General features: G+C 37.4%; 1 pseudogene; it reads right to left on the reverse strand.

Moving 5' to 3' along the window:
* Positions 1–360: 360 nt before the first annotated feature.
* On the reverse strand, positions 361–3,813 carry LOC129516482 (heme-binding protein 1-like; annotated as a pseudogene).
* Positions 3,814–8,499: the final 4,686 nt, after the last annotated feature.

Genomic DNA, 8,499 nt, shown 5'->3' on the forward strand with positions numbered 1-8,499 from the left:
TCTGTCTCTCTCTCTCTGTATGTCATGAATAAATTTAAAAAAATAGGTTCAATAATTTTTTAAAAATCTGTTTTTAGTGATGCAGATAACTGGGAAAATATTGCTGGATTTTTTTTCTGGTCCACCACAGAGCTTTCTACGTACATTAGAGGGATGCTGCTTATCTTGGCTGTATTATTTCCCACCATTAATAAAAAGAACATAGATGATATATACTTATTTCAGAAAATTAGCAGTAATTGGCTTTAAAGGAAAGTTGGTTAAGCTGGAGATACAGTTGCAAGCTTTGCTCCCTCCTTCTCCCCTGAGAAAGTAGACACACGAAGTACATATGCAGGAAGTTCTGGCTCAGTGAGTCATTCATGCTTTCACCAGCCAGACTTCATTGTGATGTTCATAGGGCTTCATGGGAGGGTCCTACCCAGTGTTGAAGTAAGTAGAAGTCATTCTGTCAGGTAGTCCTGCCCTTCAAGGTGGTACACAGCTGGGCAGCATGAACTACATAGTTTCCTTGGCATAACCACCAAATTGCAAGGAGTGGATGGTGATGCTTTCCCTGTCCACAGTCTTGATGCTGTTATTGGTAGGAACTAGTGAGTTGCTCTGAAACTAGTTTGGAATCTGGAACCAGACTTTTAATTTATTTTGAGGGGAGCCATCTTCACTGGGAAATACAGCAAAGAAATAGGAACTGTCATCCCCATCCTGATTCCTTTGTCATTGGTTCCTCCCACATACTTCATGACTTTGGGCATTGCTTCCCATAGATCCTCACTCACAGGCTTATCTGTCATATCCCCTGTGGCAAACCTTCCGCCTTCATAGAACCTTTCCTCAGAGGAGACTTCTTCCTTGCCTTCTTTGCTCAGGACCTGTCAAGGCCACGTCTCTATGCTTTTAGCAAGTTCTTGATCATCCCCAAATGATGTGGCTCCAGTGCTACCAGTAGATCAATAGCCAATGTTGTTTTGATGCATGAAGTTATAAACTCAGATTTTCCTTTTTCTAAGTGGCTTATATATTACTGTAATGATCAGTACCACAACCAGTAGTACTTATTTACAGAATGTTTTCTAGGAAAACCACATTACTTAAAAATAATGAGAACAGAAGTGAAGAGAAAAAAATACATAGGCAAACGTGGGGTAATCAAACATGTATATCCTGGAAGGAAATTCTCACTGAGACACGAAGGGAAACAAGGTCTTCCCAGTGTTTAATCCTGTTCCATATCAAGTCCAATGGGTTTTTAGCTTCTATTGTACATTCTTTAACTTGTAGGAACTTGGATTATGTATCTCTGGTAAAGGAGATATGTTGATGTAGTTGACACCAAAGTTACTTTGTTGGAGAAACAGTAAGCAGGTAAACATGGCAAAAATAAGAGTTTGAACTAGCAAGTACTTTACAATGCTAAGATACTCGTATCCCTTCTGCACTTAAAGAACCAATGAAGGTTTTGAGCAGAAAAGGAACTTAACCATATTTGACATTTGAGAATTTAACATCAGATTCAGCAGGAAATAGGAAACTGTCTAGGAAAGAAATGTGAGTCATGGAGTTTGTTAGCTGAGTAAAAAATGAAGGGCTCATCCTTGGCAGCAGATCAGTAATAGTGTGTGTGGCTGGGGAGAAGCCTGTAAGCAAATTGCAAACTTAAGCCATAGACCCTGCAAAAATAATTGATTAATGAAACCAGAATTAGTAAATAGTTTAACTTTTAGAATGTTTACTATCAATCTTGTACCTAAAAGTATAGTGCTATTAAAGTATAAAATAATGAATTATTTTATGTTGTCAAGAAGATGAGAAAAGTGACTGCAGCTGAGAAGGAACAGTGAGGGTTCATTGAGGTGATGGAAAGGGAGGTATTTCAAACTGTTAAAAACAGCCTGCACAATTCCAGGGGCAGGTCAGGGCTTGGCAAATGTGAGTAACTGGTTTAAGTCCAGTAGAGACTTCAGGAGACAGCAAGAGGGTTCATGACATGAGGGGAGATGGAGAAGACTGGTAATGGCTGGACCGGGAAGCATGCTATAGGCCATGTTAAGAATTTCTCTTTTATTACAATAGGATTTGGACATTCAACCACCTTTACATTGGTTTTATTTGCTTTCCTTGAATGCTTTTTAAGAAAGATCTCAGGCAAATGTGTGTCCTCACAACCAGGGAATATTTGAAGTTAAAGCCCTTTCTGTCTTTCAGAGGAAAAGATAAAAATTCATATTTCGATTTTAGTAAGATGTCAAAAAAGTGTTTTTGGTTTTCGTGGCCTTGCTGTCCCCTCAGTGGAGGAAAATGATGTGGACTCAGGAACCCTAGAATTGACTGGTAAGGGGGGAGGAGGTGATATATTGTAATGACTGAGAAATTTGAGCAGCATAATGAGAAAAACTAAGGACCTGGAAGGAAATAAGTGAATGGGGCTTGCAAAATACATTCATTTGCATGAGACCTTCTCAATAACTCAGGATCTCTGATCAGGACAACATATGGGGCCATCTGATTTTCATCCACACCATGGGATGTGCATAACCATTTTGGCTATGCTTAATGGCTGTCCTAGAGTGTGTGCCCCTAAGATCTCTAGCATGCTTTAGGAAGGAACATTCTCCATATAGTAGAGGGCTGGGATTGCAATAAATTAGTTTGAGATTACTGGACCACATAGTAATTGCACTTCATTTTTGCTAAGAACAATAAGAAAGCAATGGATAGTCTTAATATATTTATATTTAAAGTTGGCACTCTGGCTGCAGAAAGTAGAATAATAGACTCCGTAGAGAATGCATACAGCATTTGCCAGCTATTGTAATGGGCTTGTCTACAGATTTTGTACCATTGATCTAATGGTGAAAATGGAAAAAAAATGGATATGAAAGGATTTTTAGGTCAAATAAAAAATTGCAGCTTATTTATTAGATATTAAAGATGAGAAGTGAGCATTTAGCCAAAGGATTCCGATTCATCCAAAGAGGAAAGCTAATCAGCATGGTCTTCACAAGCTGAATAGAAAGTCAAAAAAATCTGTGTGTGGTCCATCAGAACGTTGCAAATGTAGATATGAAACAGTTAAATGTTGAAGGTTAGTGATCTCCATTATTTGCAGAGGAACAACAACATAGTAGGGGTTTCATCAGGTTTTACAGTTTTACAGTTTCATCTAGTTTTCAAAATACTGCAGGTAAATAATATCAGGGCACCAATTTATAGATGAGAAAAGCAAGACTCATAGAGTGTAATTTATATAGGATCTTATTTCAAAATTTGCCTTCTTTAATTATTATCATTTTCTGCCTCTATGAATGGATGCAGTTGCAAAACAGAGAAAAAGAATCTCCACAGGAAAATGAAAAAAAAAAAGACATATAAAACATATGAAGAAAGCCAGAGACTGAAGTACTTTTGAAATCAATGATGGAGATTTGATGGTTTTGAATATTGGTGTTAATGGAATTTGTTAACCCTGTGGAGTACCCCAAAGATGTGTAGGATAAGGAGCTGAAAAAAAGTTATTTTTACTGTCATTCAAAAAAATTTTGCTGGGGAAGTAATCTGTGCTAGGTATTCTTCCAGATGCAAATAGAAGAGTGAACAACACAGAAAAATCACCTAATAGAGATTGAATTCTAGTAGGACATAGACCATAAACAATCATACAATTTAAGGCCATGATTTTACAGTTAACAATGAGGAGCTGGCTACAATTACCAGAGAAGTATTCTCTGGGGTGGAAGCCAGATAGCCATGAGTTGAAGAATTCAGAGAAGCTAATGCTAGAGTGGAATAAAGGGAATGATTATTGCTGTGCATGGTGTTAGGAGAAAGGATGTAATATATAAGTTGTTGAGATATGTTGATAACCTATTTAGAAGCCATACTAAGATGGGACTAGGTACAGGTGAGGTATCCCTGATATGTAGGACCTCCTTCTCTTATGCTGATTCCAACTAACAGGTGAAAGTCAAATTTTAAAAAATAAATATACGATGTTAGTTTTAGGTGTGGAATGTATTGATTCAACAATTCTATATATCACTTAGTGTTCACAATAAGTATAGTCGCTGTACAACATTACTAATTGACTAATTCCCTATACTGTACTTTATATCTCCATGACTTATAACTGGAAGTTTGTTCCCTTTATTTCACCCATATCACACCCACCTCCCCTCTGGCAATCATTACTTCTCAGTTTGAATCTGTTTATTTTTTTTGTTTTTGTTTTGCCTCATTTGTTTTTAGATTTCACATATAAGTGAAATCATGATATTTGTTTTTTCTCTGACTTATTTCACTTAGCATAATACCCTCTAGTTCATCCATGTTGTTGTGAATAGCAAGATTTCATTCTTTATGGCTGAGTAATATTCCCTTGTGTATATACCACATCATTATCCACTCATTTATATATGGAGACTTAAGTTGCTTCCATATCTTGGCTACAATAAAGCTACAGTGAACACTGGGGTGCAAATATCTTTTAGAAATAAGTATTTTCATTTTTTTAAGATTTGTTTATTTGAGGAGGGGTAGGAAGGGCAGAGGGAGAGGGGGAGAAATCCTCAAGCAGACTCCTACTGAGCACAGATCCCAGAGCCCAGAGTGGGGCTCAATCCCAGGACCCTGAGACCACAACCTGAGCCAAGAGCAAGAGCCAGCCACTTAGCTGACTGAGCGACCCATAAGCCCCTGTATTTTCATTTTCCTTGGGTGAATACCCAGTAGTGGAATTGACTGAATCATATGGTAATTCTATTTTTTATAATTTTTTTAGGAACCTCTACACTGTTTTCCACAGTGGGTGCACCAGTTTACCTATCTACCAATGATGCACGAGGGTCCCTTTTCCCCTATATCCTCACTAACACGTTCTTTTTTTTTTTATTCCAGTCATTCTGACACATGTAAGGTCATATCTTACTACAGCTTAGATTTGCATTTCCCTGATGTTTAGTGATAAAGTGAGAAGTACTGGTTAAAAGTACTGGTTCTCTAAATTCAGTGTTCTTTGGAAGAACTTGGAAGGCTTATAACACACACTCATTCATTCCAGGTTTTTGATTCAGTAGATCTGGAGTGGGGTCCAAGTATTTTCATTTCTCACCTGGGTTCCCAGGTGACAGTGAGGCTGCTAGTTGGTGGATGACACTTAAAGAAAAACTGCTTTATTTTTTTAAAAAGATTTGTTTATTTATTCATGAGAGATACACACAGAGAGAGAGAGAGAGAGAGAGAGAGAGAGAGAGAGAGGCAGAGACAGGCAGAGGGAGAAGCAGGCTCCCCATGGGGAGCCGGATACAGGACTTGATCCCAGATCCCAGAATCACACCCTGAGCCGAAGGCAGACACTCAACCACTGAGCCACCCAGGTGTCCCTAACTGCTTTAAATAAGAGTAAATTTTGCAAACAATCAGAATAGTTCAGACTTTAATGATATTCCTTGTTCTTTCTCCCAACCTGTTCTTAATCACAGGCAACCAGAAGCTCTTGAAGTAAACTGAAAAATTCTGTTCTTATTTAATTATTTAGAAAACTGAATATAAATGCCCAACAGACTGGTTTGCTCCATCCCACAAAGGTCCCTATGTCTCATTATAATACAGGCTCCACACACATTGCAAAATGCCAATTTTGATGCCAAGGTGCATGTTCTTAAAAGTGCATTTCACAGAATACAGAAAACAACCAATTAAACTTTTTTTCACAGCAGAAACTCCCTTTAAAGTATTCTAATCATGAAGAATAACTTTTATTACTCTGAAAAGTTGGGTTATGACTAATATTAGCTTAAGGTGTGAAATTTTAACATTTGCTTTCTTGTAAAGTTATTAACTTTCTATTTTGTTTGGTAAATGTTCCCATCACACACAAACTATGCCTATTAGAAGTAGCTTTCTCTGTTCAGATTATTCCAATAATACTCTGGCTGGTCTCCCAGTATTCTCCTCCATCTGTGAATGCTTCCTTGACCTCTGTACAATTTTGTATACACATTTCAGGTATTCTGTTGGCATATAACTCTGGCTAGATTCTTCTTTCAGGTCAAAGCTTAAATGCTACTTAATTCAGTGAGTTCTATCTTTTTCCCTTATGCTCAGTCCAGATTCTTTTGTTATAAGTGCACACTAGACATTGATTTTTTTTGTTTATATTGAAGTAAATATATATAAAAACATATCAGTGTATGTGTATAAATACAAATATATGTGTGGATATATATAAATACATAAATGTATATATTCGATATATTTTCTGGATGTTACTGCATTTGTACAGCAGCAGCAGTCCACATCAAGAATTATCAGAATCTTGTATCTCGTTGAAGATTTGGACAGAAAATCTTAGTGCCCTCAGTTCCATGCACCTGTAGACCTATTCTCTGCCCTTCCTTAGAAGGCAGATTGAGGCTTTTCCCACTGAATAGATTTCCTGAATCATGGATGACATTTAAAGAGATCCTAGAGTCCAGCCTAAGAGAATACAAACAAGAGCTTTGGTGTCAAAAAGAGAAGCACCTTAAACTCCTGGGAGTCATGGAACCGTCTTGGAAGACCTGGAACTGAAAAAAATCTACTTTATACAATTTTTGTAGAATTACGATACAGAATAAAGCAACCAGCATAAAATTGGCACTATTTAAATACTATTATTTTCTACTGCTTTACTGTGTAAGGAAGATACTCTATTCTTCCATAATTCTGCCAAATATTTCTGTTATTCTTTAATTTTATGCCACTTTATAGAGATGGAAGATATTTTCTTATAGGACATATAGGATTTTTTTATCATCTAAAAAATCCACAATTTTGTCTAGTATGAGCCAAGTATGGCCAGTCAATTTATATTATCTCCAGTCTTCATAATCTTGCTTGAAAGTAGGTCTAACTATATAATATTTGTGAGATTTGTGAAATTTTTATCTATGATTTGTCTAGTGAGAGAGCTCAAACTCTTGAATGTAAGATTCTCCTTTGGGTACTTGACATTCCTCCAGGTCTCACTGCTTCTGTGTGCATTGTGTCATAGGAAGATTGGGTTCCTGTGAGATGAAACACTGGAATGAAAAAGGAGAATTATAGACCAATATCCCTGATGAACATGGATGCAAAAATTCTCAACAAGATATACTAGCCAATAGGATCCAACTATACATTAAGAAGATTATTCACCATGACCAAGTGGGATTTATCCCCGGGATGCAAGGCTGGTTCAACACTCATAAAGCAATCAATGTGATTGATAATATCAGCAAGAGAAAAAAACAAGAACCATATGATCCTCAATAGATGCAGAGAAAGCATTTGACAAAATATAGCATCCATTCCTGATCAAAACTCTTCAGAGTGTAGGGATAGAGGGAACATTCCTCAACATCTTAAAAGCCATCTATGAAAAGCCCACAGCAAATACCATTCTCAATGGGGAAGCACTGGGAGCCTTTCCCCTGAGATCAGGAACAAGACAGGGATGTCCACTCTCACCACTGCTTTTCAGCATAGTACTAGGAGTCCTAGCCTCAGCAATCAGGCAACAAAAATAAATAAAAGGCATTCAAATTGGCAAAGAAGAAGTCAAACCCTCCCTCTTCGCAGATGACATGATACTCTACATAGAAAACCCAAAAGACTCCACCCCAAGATTGCTAGAACTCATACAGCAATTTGGCAGTGTGGCAGGATACAAAATCAATGCCCAGAAGTCAGTGGCATTTCTATACACTAACAATGAGACTGAAGAAAGAGAAATTAAGGAGTCAATCCCATTTACAATTGCACCCAAAAGCATAAGCTACCTAGGAATAAACCTAACCAAAGAAGTAAAGGATCTATACCCTAAAAACTACAGAACACTTCTAAAAGAAATTGAGGAAGACACAAAGAGATGGGAAAATATTCCATGTTCATGGATTGGCAGAATTAATATTGTGAAAATGTCAATGTTGCCCAGGCCAATTTACACATTTAATGCAATCCCTATCAAAATACCATGGACTTTCTTCAGAGAGTTGGAAGAAATCATCTTAAGATTTGTGTGGAATCAGAAAAGACCCCAAATAGCCAGGGGAATATTAAAAAAGAAAACCATAGCTGGGGGCATCACAATGCCAGATTTCAGGTTGTACTACAAAGCTGTGGTCATCAAGACAGTGTGGTACTGGCACAAAAACAGACCCAGATCAATGGAACAGAATACAGAATCCAGAAGTGGACCCTCAACTTTATGGTCAACTAATATTCGACAAAGCAGGAAAGACTATCCACTGGAAAAAAGACAGTCTCTTCAATAAATGGTGCTGGGAAAATTGGACAGCCACATGCAGAAGAATGAATCTAGACCATTCTCTTACACCATACACAAAGATAAACTCAAAATGGATGAAAGATCTAAATGTGAGACAAGATTCCATCAAAATCCTAGAGCAGAACACAAGCAACACCTTTTTTGAGCTTGGCCACAGCAACTTCTTGCAAGATACATCCATTAAGGCAAGAGAA

Source organism: Nyctereutes procyonoides, unplaced genomic scaffold (assembly GCF_905146905.1).
Source record: "Nyctereutes procyonoides isolate TBG_1078 unplaced genomic scaffold, NYPRO_anot_genome, whole genome shotgun sequence".
Lineage (NCBI taxonomy): Eukaryota > Metazoa > Chordata > Mammalia > Carnivora > Canidae > Nyctereutes > Nyctereutes procyonoides.